Here is a 14588-nt window from a genome sequence, read left to right on the forward strand (position 1 = left end):
AAAAAAAAAAAAACAAGTGGAAACTTAGCCTAAAACAGACAAAACATAGCTACGTTCCATTACCAGCCAAAAGTTCCAACAGAGTTCCACACCCAAAATGCCATAGGCTGAGAGCATGAACTATTCCAACCCAAGAAAGAATTAGCACAGAAACTGTTTAGACATAAAAACAAAGTCTGAACAGGACCTAAAACAGAACAATGCAAAACAATGCGAAACAGACATTAAACCTACTGTTTAGCAAACCCACAGTGTGTTAATAAATGCAATAACCTTAATTTATATACAATTAATTAAACTTTATTTAGAGCACTTATCAAATGAATAAAAATATTTTAAAGCATGAATCATGTGGGGGATGGAGTTCACGATTACAGCACAATATTAAACATAGCACAATTAAATACCATTGAATAGTGGGCATTGGACCTATACGATAAAACAAATATAATACATTCATATGTTATGAATAAGAACTGTACAAAATAGCTGTCCACAAAAGTCTCACTTATTAGGAAGCATAGGCTTCTGCTTCTGCCGATCAGCTGACTAGAGAGGTCATTTATTCCATATGACTCTGTGCTCTTGCTATAGTATAACTTATCTGTAACCTTATGTAATAATTTTTATGTAATTGTGTATTAGCAATGGTTTTTATTAACTTTTACTGTTCACGCCAACCATCATCTGGTAACACCCGTGACTCCATCCTGACCCGCGGGTCAATGGTACTCCCGCCGTTACTAAGAACATTTAAGCTCACGTATGTTAAGCATTAACTCTGAACCTGATGAAAAGACAATTTTACCTCTCCAAATGCATTGTACATTTATTATATGTAAATAAAATATATATTTTATTATTTTTCAATCCGTGGTCTGTACTAGTGTTGCTCGCGAATATTCGCAATGCAAATTTTATTCGCAAATATAGCACTATATATTCATAATTACGAATATTATTTTTTTTTTCACAGTACACATCACAGTGATCACCCCTCTCTGCTTCCAGCTTGTGTGGTGTAAAGAAGGCTCCAATACTACTGTCTGAGACTGGCGTGCGAATTTTCGCTTGTGCTAATTTTCGCCTATGCAAATTTTCGCATATGCGCTTTTTCGCACATGCGAAAATAAAATACGAATATTACGAATATGCGAATTTAGCGAATATATGACGAATATTCGTCCATATATTCGCGAAATATTGCAAATTCGAATATGGCCTATGCCGCTCAACACTAGTCTGTACTAACTCGCCAGCCACAAACCAGTGAGCGCACTTGTTAATATCCCCTTCTTCTATAGCTCCTGTTAGATCTCGCCTGCAAACTTTCAAAACTTAACATTTGTGACATTAGGAAAAGAGCAAAACAACAGTAACATCAAAATAGAAATACCAGAATTACACATACAGTAGAAGAGCCAAGAAGTGCATAGGAAACTAGGAACAAGAGCCAAAGAACTTAAGAGACATGCGGTTCATTTTCTCTCTTATTCAAAGCGCAAGAAGCCGGTTGTAGACGCCACTGGACGGGGAAATCTCCCGGCACATGCTATCAGGAAACAAGTTACAGAGTGCACTGAAACCAACGTTTGAAGTAGTGTTGAGCAGCATAGGCCATATTCGAATTCGCGAATATTCGCAAATATATGGATGAATATTCGTCATATATTCGCGAATATTCGCATATTCATAATATTCTCGTTTTATTTTCGCATACGCGAAAATTCGCGCATGCGAAAATTAACATATACGGAAATTAGCATATAAAAAATTAACATAATTGAAAATTCGCATATGCGAAAATTTGCACGCTGGTCTCACACAGTAGTATTAGAGCCTTCTTTACACCACACAAGCTGGAAGCAGAGAGGGATGATCACTGTGATGTGTACTGTGACAAAAAAAAAAAAAAAACGAATATTCGTAATTACGAATATATAGTGCTATATTCGCGAATATTCGCAAATTCGCGATTATGCGATATTCGCGAATAAAATTCGTATTGCGAATATTCGCGAGCAACACTACTGAAGGTATCGTCATCCAGACCTTCACACCGATACCGTAAGTGGAACGACAGATGATAAAGCTAAAGTGCATCATGTATCTTCATAAGTAATAATAATAACCACATAACAACAGGATTGCATAATAAATCACTCTGACTGAAAAGAAAATATTATCATTGTTGAGGCTATTAATATATTCACAATAATTATTTTATTAATAGTAACTACCACTACACCACTACAATAGTAGCACTTTCACCAAACCACTATTTTTTATAATCTACAAATCTGTTTAATTTTCTGGAGCCAGTTGATATGAATTTTTTTTTCTCCCACCTGAGTACCCCTTTAATAAATTCTTGCTTCAAAATACCATAGCATATGTTGTAGTTTGCACAGAACTGCACAAACCAAGGATTTTTTTTAAATCAGGCTAACCAGTAAAAACTCCTCTCTAAGCAATCTAGGGCTTGCACTTAAAGGGGTATTCCAGGCAAAAACTTTTTTTTATATATCAACTGGCTCCGGAAAGTTAGGCTGGGTCCACACTACGTTTTGTCCCATACGGGAGCGCATACGGCAGGAGGGAGCTAAAAGCTTGCGCTCCCGTATGTGACCGTATGCGCTCCCGTATGCCATTCACTTCAATGAGCCGACCGGAGTGAAACGTTCGGTCCGGTCGGCTCATTTTTGCACCGTATGCGCTTTTACAACCGGACCTAAAACTGTGGTCAACCACGGTTTTAGGGGAAAAAGTAGAATTGCAGGATACTTCCTGCTATTTGTAACACATTAAAATCATCACCATCATTGGGAGGACCTTAAAATGACACTCATGGTACTATATAAATATGGCTTCCATGGGGCAATGCATGTTGGTGGACCAAGAGGACACTTGTCCAAAAAGCACTGGGGAACGTTTTTCAAACCATTCATCAGTGGTTTTGGAAACACTTCCTTATACGCCAGTGGTCTCAAATCTGTGGCCCTCCAGATGTTGCAAAACTTCAATTCCCAGCATGCCCGGACAGCCAACGGCTGTCTGGGCATGCTGGGAGTTGAAGTTTTGCAACATCTGGCGGGCCACAGGTTTGAGACCACTGTTATGCACAATGGATGTAAATAAAATATAATAATAAAAAAAAGAAAATAATGCAAAATATTATCACTAAATATTATTTTTTTCTAGATCTCCGAGGAGGGGTGGGTTGTTATTGTAAAATTTGTAGAAAATATAATTAATAGTAAAAATGAAGTTTGATTCATTTCCCAGATTCTGCCCGAATTCCCTCTGTATACATAGTACATACCTGCAAAAACTCTGTCTAGTGCCAGTAACCCTAAGCCAATTAATGGGAGGAAGTTGGTGCTCAATGTGTTTTGTAATAAGTGCCAGATGATTAGGAAGCTGGAGGCGATGCCTATATCTAAGCACATCAGTTCAAGTCATCAGGTGGCAAATACACCAAGGAGTTTGGAACCAGATGTTTAATGCAATTACACTTCATTATTGTGTTTGCCTTTGTTTTTCATTAGAACATTGCTGAGCCTAATGTCATTATATCATCTGGTCAATGAAAACAGGTACAAAATAAAAAATGTAATCTATAGGAAACCTGCTTAACATAGAAGCAAAAAGCCCCAGCTATTTAAGTATATACTTATTAAAGCCATATTTAAATACTTTATATCATACAGTACATAGATTAAATTATTGTTTGTACAGTATATAACATCTAGTTTTAGTAAATGTTGAATTTTAAAGGGTTACACCAGTGGGAAAATGTTTTCAAATCAACTGATGCTAGAAATGTATACAGATTTGTATATTACTTCTATTTAAAAAAAAATTATACTTCCAGTACTTATCAGCTGCTGTATGCTCCAGAGGAAGTTGTGTAGTTCTTTCCTGTCTGATCCACAGTGCTCTCTGCTGACACCTCTGTCCGTGTCAGGAACTGTCCAGAGTAGGAGAAAAACCCTGCAGCAAACCTCTCCTGCTCTGGACAGTTCCTGACACGGACAGAGGTGGTAGCAAAGAGCACTGTGGTCAGACTGGAAAGAACTACACAACTTCCTCTGGAGCATACAGCAGTTGATACGTAGTGAAAGGGTTATGATTTTTGAATAGATATAATTTACAAATCTGTAAATACTTTATATTATACAGTACATAGGTTAAATTATTGCTTGTACTGTATATAACATCTAGTGTTAGTAAATATTGAATTTTAAAGGGGTACTCCAGTGGAAAAAAAATTAAATCAACTGATGCCAGAAAGCTAAACAGATTTGTATATTACTTCTATTAAAAAATCTTAATCCTTCCAGTACTTATCAGATGCTGTATGCTCCAGAGGAAGTTGTGTAGTTCTTTCCTGTCTGATCACAGTGCTCTCTGCTGACACCTCTGTCCGTGTCAGGAACTGTCGACAGTAGGAGCAATCCCCACAGCAAACCCCTCTCTGGACAGTTTCTGACACGGTCTACACAACTTCCTCTGGAGTATACAGCAGCTGTTACGTAGTGAAAGGGTTATGATTTATAAATAGATATAATTTACAAATCTGTAGAACTTTCTGGCACCAGTTTGATCTGAAAAGATTTATTTTAATCCACCGGAATACCCCTTTAGGATACGTTCACACATACAGGATTTGTAACTGCCGAATAGAAGCTGTGCTCAGTCATTTAGTTTACATTGAAATCTGCAGCAGAAAATCCTGTGCATCAAATCCTGTGCATGATATCTGCGTATGTGTGAACGTTACGAATGCTGTGTGCAGGCTTCCATGTTCATGCCCGCCCCCTAGTGACATCACGCCCCATAATGCAATGTCACATCCTGCCCCCTCAATGCAAGTCTATGGGAGGGGGCGTGATGGCCGTTGCGCCCCCTTCCCGTAGATTTTCATTGATGGGGCAGGCCGTGATTCCACGAGGGAGCGAGCGTAACTCAATGTTCCAGATGCTAGGAAGGGGAGTAACTCTTTAAAGCTATTAAAAAAGCCACACCTAATGTTTTGGAGCTATCAAAATGGAGGAAACTGGGTGAAAACTCCAATGAATCGCAATTCCAGCTAGATTGTGGTTTTGATCCATTGCTTGATGCATTCGGCATGGGCTGTGAGTTCTATTATAAGCAGAAGCTGTGACCTGGGTGGAGAACTAGCCTCTTTTAAAAAAAATTTTAAATCTTTCCCTCACCATGCCGTAGTCATACAGACAGTAATGAAGTGTAATTTCACTATTACCAGTGGTTTGGGGGCTATGCACTAAGTTGACTTTTCTTCCAGGCTTCTAATTTAGTGAAGGGCTGTCCTAATGGCAATCTACTTTTAGAGCAAATAGGGTCAGAGCTCAAAATCATGGCAAATATTATATACAGTGTATATTTGTATGCACTCACCAGACACAATATTAATATCACCTGTCTAAAATTGTATCGTAGTTTAAGATTTAAGGCAAGTCTCCATTAAAGGGGTACTCCGGTGGAAAACTTTTTTTGGTGCCAGAAAGTTAAACAGATTTGTAAATGACTTCTATTAAAAAAAATCGTAATCCTTCCAATACTTATTAGCTGCTAAATACTGCAGAAGAAATTATTTTCTTTTTGGAACAAAGAGCTCTCTGCGGACATCATGAGCACAGTGCTGACATCTTTGTCCATTTTAAGAACTGTCCAAAGCAGGAGAAAATCCCCATAGCAAACATATGCGGCTCAGGTCAGTTCCTAAAATGGACAGAGATGTCAGCAGAGAGCACTGTGCTCGTGATGTCAGCAGAGAGCTCTTTGTTCAAAAAAGAAAAAATTCCTCTGTAGTATTCAGCAGCTGATAAGTACTGGAAGGATTAAGATTTTTTAATTGAAGTAAATGACAAATCTGCTTAACTTTCTGGCACCAGTTGATTTAAAAAAAAAGTTTTCCACGGGAGTACCCCTTTTACTCATTCCTGACGTATAATGTAAAGGTATGTCATAGGTTGGGTGGGGAAGTATGAAGAGGTTTCAGAAGATTAGCTTCCGCTGTGCACGGCAGGAGCTGGTTGTTAACTGCAGGTGATATCTGCCATTTTCAGCAGGCATTGAGGATCCAGTGTTGATACAAAAATATGAAAATTACAAAAATACGTGCACTACTGGGATAGATGTAAATAATAACATTGACTAACCCTCAAAACTGATGTAAAATTTAGACATGAGCCAGTATATCCTTATATGAAGGACACACCGGAGCCCGCGCACCAAGACCAAGGTTTCTCAAGTGGCACAGGACCTAACACTAAACCTACCTGTGCATGATAAGCACAACCAGGGGCCAGTAGGCAATTACAGCAGCATTAGGTCCGACTTACAGGCTGCTCCCAGGTTACTCCAGTGTGGCTAAGCACACATACAATGGGAGGAGGGAGGCAGACTATAAGCCCCACCTAAGTTGGCTGACATGTGGCCGGCCTCACAGGTGCACGTAAATGCTACCTCAAATGATAATGAGGCGCATTAGTACAACATATCAAAATTTTTACAACTACGAAGACGTGGTCAAAGATCACAGAATGTGCTCAACCCAAAATGTCGATATGCATTTATACTGGGGAGGCAAATCCTGCACTTGGGGTCCATTGCTATGGGCGATCCTCAGCATAAAAATTGCATACAATGGAGGATTCCTGCATGGAACCACAAGTACCACAATGGCATCCTAGGTTTAGTGTTAGGTCCTGTACCACTTGAGAAACCTTGGTGTTGGTGTGCGGGCTCAGGTATGTCCTTCATATAAGGATATACTGGCTAATGTCTCAATTTTACATCAGTTTTTACATTTAGTCAATGTTATCATTTACATCTACCACAGTAGTGCACATATTTTTGTACTTTTCGTATTTTTGTGTTAACTTATATGTTACACATCCACACCTCCATCTGGTGTAGGATGCCATTGTGGTACTTGTGGTTCTTTGCAGGCATCCTCCATTGTATGCATTTTTTATGCTGGGGATTGCCCCTAGCAACGGACCCCAAGTGCAGGATTTGCCTCCCCAGTATAAATGCATATCAGCATTTTGGGTTGAGCACTCACTCCAGTGTTGGTCATATAATTGCTTAGATGCCACTGTCAATAATGACTGCAGCATCTAAGAGTTTTTTTTTTGTGCATATTCTGTCCCTGATTTGTTGTCATGGCAGCCTAAAACCTTCTAAATGGCTTCCATGGCTGCCATGGGCATTGTTAATTCCATTTACTAATAATTTTTTTTACATAGGTTTAGTCAACAACACATTTTTAGTGACTAAAACTAAATAAAAGTTATGATGACTAAAATGATGGCGAAAATCTATTGACATTTTAGTCAACTGACTAAAACTAGACAAAACTAAATGTTAGACAGAGAAGATTTGGGGAGAGATCCCATCAGAAGTAATCTTTTTGTCTAAAGTCAATGTTAAAACCTTATTATCATATATGATAACAGGTTCATAGCTACTGTATTTACTGCAGAAGTATAGAATCAGTTTGCTTTATTTAAGCAATTCTCTTGAATTTGCATTACACATTTCACTCAAATATAGATTTAGTAGACTAAAATCTAATGAAAGCCCCCTAAATCTAAACTAAAACAATTCAAATGAATAAAATATAACAAACCTATCCTAAAAGAACACTTGTTAACCATTCTCACTTCATAAGCTTGTATTGTATGCACCTTTTTTGATACGTTTGTATTGTGTCCTGCGCACCACTCCATCTTAGTCATTATTGCATACTATGTACACCTTGTCTATGGTTTCTATGTGATTTCTTTAGCTTTTACCTACTTTGTTAAAACTATAAAATTCTATAAAAATTGATTTAAAAAAAATATATAACAAACCTAAATATACCCTTTATTTAAAAGACATTGGCCGGCATTTATCATTATAGGTGTAAGTGAAGCATTTTTCTACACCTTTTTTTGTGTGCTGGTAATGTGTAGGAGAAACAAATGTATTAAATGGTCACAGAGTATTTGATAAATTTTGTGCAGGTCACATTTTCTGAAATTTATCTCTTCACATACACCAAAAAGCTAAGCTAAGTCTGGGCATGTGTAGTTTTAGAGACTTTTCAGTGGCTTTGCGCCTTTTTTGCATCTTTTCAAAAAAAGGCGCAGTTCATAAATCCCTTCCATATCATGTGTATTGCCAAAATCAGTGGATTGCAACTAAAAATCAGCAGAAATGTGTAAACCAAAAGAGGCAAAAAAGCGGGGCAAATAAACCCTGCTTGCACCTTTTTTGCTCCATTTCTAGACACAAAAAAAAGTCTAAAGACAATGAGAAATGTCGGCCAATGACTAAAACCAAATCAATACATGCTTTCAAAATGAATACTGCACAAGAGAGCACTGACCAAACAGTACACTACAATATATAAGTAAACAATCAAAACATTTTTGTACAAGTCCCCTAGGAGGATTAATAAAGTGTAAAAACTAAAGCAATTTTTTAAATCAATAAATCTAATATACATGAATGAACATAATTTTATCGCAGTATGTGGCTATGTCTAAACTATTAAATGAAAATGTTATTTATCTTAAACGGTGAACGTCATAAATGAAAAAAAAATTGACAGTGCCAGAATTGTGTTTGTTTCCCCAAAAACATGAAAGAAAAATCAAAATGTCCTATCAGAACGTACCAATACAAACTAAAGCTCATTGTACAGAAATTGAGCTTCGCACAGCTCCGTGAAAGAAAAAAATGTAAATAAGTTATAGGGGGTTAAAATATGGGAATAAAATGTTTTTTGTTTTTAAAAAGTCGTAAAACATAAACTATATGAATGGGGTATTGTGTTAAATAGAGATGGGAGAATCGAAGCTGACGAAGTCAAAATACAAAATACAGAATTTCATGAAAAATTTGATTCTGAATAAATTTCCTCACGCTTCGTAGTAACAAATCACTTCATTCACTAAATTTTGTGCCGGCTAAAATGGCGGCTACACGAATGAGGACATGGGGCAAGGAAGCCCTGAAGGCAGGTAGGTGGGATTACCCTGAATAACATGGCGGCATGCAGCCTATCAGCAGCCAGCCCTGTAATGTCACAGCCCTATATATTCGTCAGCCATCGCCTAAGACGGACATTTCCCGGATATTTTGCTGAGAAAGTAGAGACTGTGTGTGCGCACTAATCACCGTTACTGACAATACAGCCCTTTATAAAGGCGAATCCATTCACCTCAAGCCCGCATTCGTTCTGGCTAGAGAAAGAGCAGACACTGTGTGGTCATTAATCACCGTTACTGACAATACAGATCAGCACAGGGCCAATTGAGATAATCACAGGAAGTCCTCCCCATTCAAAGACTGCAAGCAACCGTAGTGCAGGCAGGGACAGTTCAGAAGTTGTTGCAGAGACAGCCAAATGAGTTCAGAACTGGGAGCAATCCCCATTCAAAGACTGCAAGCAACCATAGGGCAATCAGGGACAGTTTAGAGAAAGAGTACGCTTTTTTTCTGTTGCAACCGTACTGGGGTATATTAATTTAAAAAAAGTGAAAAATACACGCACTCTGCAGTTCTACGTTTTTTTTTGGTTAAAGCTAATGGGGGCAGTAAGTGTAAAAGCACTAAAAGACTTACGTACTAGATTATTACGCTTATTTCTGGTGCAACCGTACTGGGGCGTATTACTCTAAAAAGTGAAATATATACGCACTGCGCTGTTGTACATGTTTTCTGTTTCAAGCGTATAGTGGCTTGTTAGTGTAAAAGCAGAGATATATACACACATTGAGTGTTTGTAAGTTTCTGTTGCAACCCTATAGGGGCATATTTCTCTATAAAAAGTAAAATATAGATGCACTCCGCTGTTGTACGTGTTTTCTGTTTCAAGTATATAGTGGCCTGTTAGTGTAAAAGCAGGGATATATACACACATTGGGGGAGATTTATCAAAACCTGTCCAGAGGAAAAGATGCTGTTTTTTAAATGAAAGAAACAATCTGATTGGTTGCTATGGGCAACTTGGGAACTTTTCCTCTGGACAGGTTTTGATAAATCTACCCAATTGAGTGTTCTGCAAATTTCTGTTGTAGCCCTATAGGGGCGTACTTCTCTATAAAAATAAAATATAGACACACTCCGCTGTTGTACGTGTTTTCAATTTCAAGCATAAAGTGGCCTGTTAGTGTAAAAGCAGGGATATATATATATATATATATATATTAACTTCTATGTTACACATCCACACCTCCATCTGGTGTAGGATGCCATTGTGGTACTTGTGGTTCTCTGCAGGCATCCTCCATTGTATGCATTTTTTATGCTGGGGATTGCCCCTAGCAACGGACCCAAAGTGCAGGATTTGCCTCCCCAGTATAAATGCATATCAACATTTTGGGTTGAGCACTCACTCCAGTGTTGGTCATATAATTGCTTAGATGCCACTGTCAATAATGACTGCAGCATCTAAGAGGTTTTTTTTTGTGCATATTCTGTCCCTGATTTGTTGTCATGGCAGCCTAAAACCTTCTAAATGGCTTCCATGGCTGCCATGGGCATTGTTAATTCCATTTACTAATATTTTTTTTTACATAGGTTTAGTCAACAACACATTTTTAGTGACTAAAACTAAATAAAAGTTATGATGACTAAAATGATGGCGAAAATCTATTGACATTTTAGTCAACTGACTAAAACTAGACAAAACTAAATGTTAGACAGAGAAGATTTGGGGAGAGATCCCATCAGAAGTAATCTTTTTGTCTAAAGTCAATGTTAAAACCTTATTATCATATATAATAACAGGTTCATAGCTACTGTATTTACTGCAGAAGTATAGAATCAGTTTGCTTTATTTAAGCAATTCTCTTGAATTTGCATTACACATTTCACTCAAATATAGATTTAGTAGACTAAAATCTAATGAAAGCCCCCTAAATCTAGACTAAAACAATTCAAATGAATAAAATATAACAAACCTATCCTAAAAGAACACTTGTTAACCATTCTCACTTCATAAGCTTGTATTGTATGCACCTTTTTTGATACGTTTGTATTGTGTCCTGCGCACCACTCCATCTTAGTCATTATTGCATACTATGTACACCTTGTCTATGGTTTCTATGTGATTTCTTTAGCTTTTACCTACTTTGTTAAAACTATAAAATTCTATAAAAATTGATTTAAAAAAAATATATAACAAACCTAAATATACCCTTTATTTAAAAGACATTGGCCGGCATTTATCATTATAGGTGTAAGTGAAGCATTTTTCTACACCTTTTTTTGTGTGCTGGTAATGTGTAGGAGAAACAAATGTATTAAATGGTCACAGAGTATTTGATAAATTTTGTGCAGGCCACATTTTCTGAAATTTCTCTCTTCACATACACCAAAAAGCTAAGCTAAGACTGGGCATGTGTAGTTTTAGAGACTTTTCACTGGCTTTGCGCCTTTTTTGCATCTTTTCAAAAAAAGGCGCAGTTCATAAATCCCTTCCATATCATGTGTATTGCCAAAATCAGTGGATTGCAACTAAAAATCAGCAGAAATGTGTAAACCAAAAGAGGCAAAAAAGCGGGGCAAATAAACCCTGCTTGCACCTTTTTTGCTCCATTTCTAGACACAAAAAAAAGTCTAAAGACAATGAGAAATGTCGGCCAATGACTAAAACCAAATCAATACATGCTTTCAAAATGAATACTGCACAAGAGAGCACTGACCAAACAGTACACTACAATATATAAGTAAACGATCAAAACATTTTTGTACAAGTCCCCTAGGAGGATTAATAAAGTGTAAAAACTAAAGCAATTTTTTAAATCAATAAATCTAATATACATAAATAAACATAATTTTATCGCAGTATGTGGCTATGTCTAAACTATTAAATGAAAATGTTATTTATCTTAAACGGTGAATGTGATAAATGAAAAAAAAATTGACAGTGCCAGAATTGTGTTTGTTTCCCCAAAAACATGAAAGAAAAATCAAAATGTCCTATCAGAACGTACCAATACAAACTAAAGCTCATTGTACAGAAATTGAGCTTCGCACAGCTCCGTGAAAGAAAAAAATGTAAATAAGTCATAGGGGGTCAAAATATGGGAATAAAATGTTTTTTGTTTTTAAAAAGTCGTAAAACATAAACTATATGAATGGGGTATTGTGTTAAATAGAGATGGGAGAATCGAAGCTGACGAAGTCAAAATACAAAATACTGAATTTCATGAAAAATTTGATTCTGAATAAATTTCCTCACGCTTCGTAGTAACAAATCACTTCATTCACTAAATTTTGTGCCGGCTGGGCGGCTAAAATGGCGGCTACACGAATGAGGACATGGGGCAAGGAAGCCCCGGAAGGCAGGTAGGTGGGATTACCCTGAATAACATGGCGGCATGCAGCCTATCAGCAGCCAGCCCTGTAATGTCACAGCCCTATATATTCGTCAGCCATCGCCTAAGACGGACATTTCCCGGATATTTTGCTGAGAAAGTAGAGACTGTGTGTGCGCACTAATCACCGTTACTGACAATACAGCCCTTTATAAAGGCGAATCCATTCACCTCAAGCCCGCATTCGTTCTGGCTAGAGAAAGAGCAGACACTGTGTGGTCATTAATCAGCGTTACTGACAATACAGATCAGCACAGGGCCAATTGAGATAATCACAGGAAGTCCTCCCCATTCAAAGACTGCAAGCAACCGTAGTGCAGGCAGGGACAGTTCAGAAGTTGTTTCAGAGTCTGCCAAATGAGTTCAGAACTGGGAGCAATCCCCATTCAAAGACTGCAAGCAACCATAGGGCAATCAGGGACAGTTTAGAGAGAGAGTACGCTTTTTTTCTGTTGCAACCGTACTGGGGTATATTAATTTAAAAAAAGTGAAAAATACACGCACTCTGCAGTTCTACGTTTTTTCTGGTTAAAGCTAATAAGGGCAGTAAGTGTAAAAGCACTAAAAGACTTACGTACTAGATTATTACGCTTATTTCTGGTGCAACCGTACTAGGGCGTATTACTCTAAAAAGTGAAATATATACGCACTGCGCTGTTGTACATGTTTTCTGTTTCAAGCGTATAGTGGCCTTTTAGTGTAAAAGCAGAGATATATACACACATTGAGTGTTCGTAAGTTTCTGTTGCAACCCTATAGGGGCATATTTCTCTATAAAAAGTAAAATATAGATGCACTCCGCTGTTGTACGTGTTTTCTGTTTCAAGTATATAGTGGCCTGTTAGTGTAAAAGCAGGGATATATACACACATTGGGGGAGATTTATCAAAACCTGTCCAGAGGAAAAGATGCTGTTTTTTAAATGAAAGAAACAATCTGATTGGTTGCTATGGGCAACTTGGGAACTTTTCCTCTGGACAGGTTTTGATAAATCTACCCAATTGAGTGTTCTGCAAATTTCTGTTGTAGCCCTATAGGGGCGTACTTCTCTATAAAAATAAAATATAGACACACTCCGCTGTTGTACGTGTTTTCAATTTCAAGCATAAAGTGGCCTGTTAGTGTAAAAGCAGGGATATATATATATATATATATATATATATATATATATATATAGAAGAAACAATCCAAATGAAGAAGCACCATGCGTGGCTGTTGCCAAGGATTCCAGATCCTGTTGGGTGCTCAGCTCCAGGGTCCGACTCAGGCCCCAAGAAATTCACCACAAAACAAAGAGAGCGGCACTCCACATACGTGTAACCCCGTGCGGGTGTATTTATTCACACATCTGTAGAAAAGCGCAACGTTTCGGCTCCTCAATAGAGCCTTTCTCAAGCACAAGCACAAGTGAAATGCACAATATATTTATAGGCCCCTCAATTAGCACACATTGATGAGGGGGAGGTGTCAAAAACTGTCACAATCCCGTGACGTCACATAATAAACAGTGATTAAACAATCTCACTCACAGTGATCTATTAGTATATAAAAATACATATACATCAAAAGCAACTTTCAATAATCATATAGTGCAAAACCCCACTTGAAAGTGACAAATTACAATACTTCCAGTGTCCGATTGTGTACCTATGTTCATGATCTCCGGTGTAGTGGGCGGTCATCAGCTGTTGCTGGCTGCGTCACTCCTCCAATAGCGCATGGTTGTTCACTCCGCTCCCTCCGTTTGTAAACAAACTGAATGCGCAAGTCCCGGATCACAACTTCCGGCCATACCGGAAGTCGTCAGTCCGCGTCATCAGCCAACCCACATCACTTGGTCAAAAAATTAGTCACAGTCCTGTATCCGGGCCACGCCTCCTTGCGCTTGCTCATTGGAATTCAAGATGTCACAGGCTGCCATGTTACGAATGGGCAATCCTGCCCACATGGTACCCCCTCGTCTTTTTCTTTTTTCAGGAGAAGAGATAACTGACCATATATCAATGAACAGTCGGCTAATAGATAATGTACCAAATAAATTCCAAGTAACTATAGCCTAATCTACTTATATATAAAAGATTAATTAAGGACAGATTAACATAGACCGTTTCACATGTCTGTAAAGGCACAAGGGTGACCGCTCACCAGGTCCCGCTACCTCTTGCACTGGTTCCACTGATTGTG

Source organism: Hyla sarda, chromosome 3, assembly GCF_029499605.1.
Source record: "Hyla sarda isolate aHylSar1 chromosome 3, aHylSar1.hap1, whole genome shotgun sequence".
NCBI classification, from domain to species: domain Eukaryota; kingdom Metazoa; phylum Chordata; class Amphibia; order Anura; family Hylidae; genus Hyla; species Hyla sarda.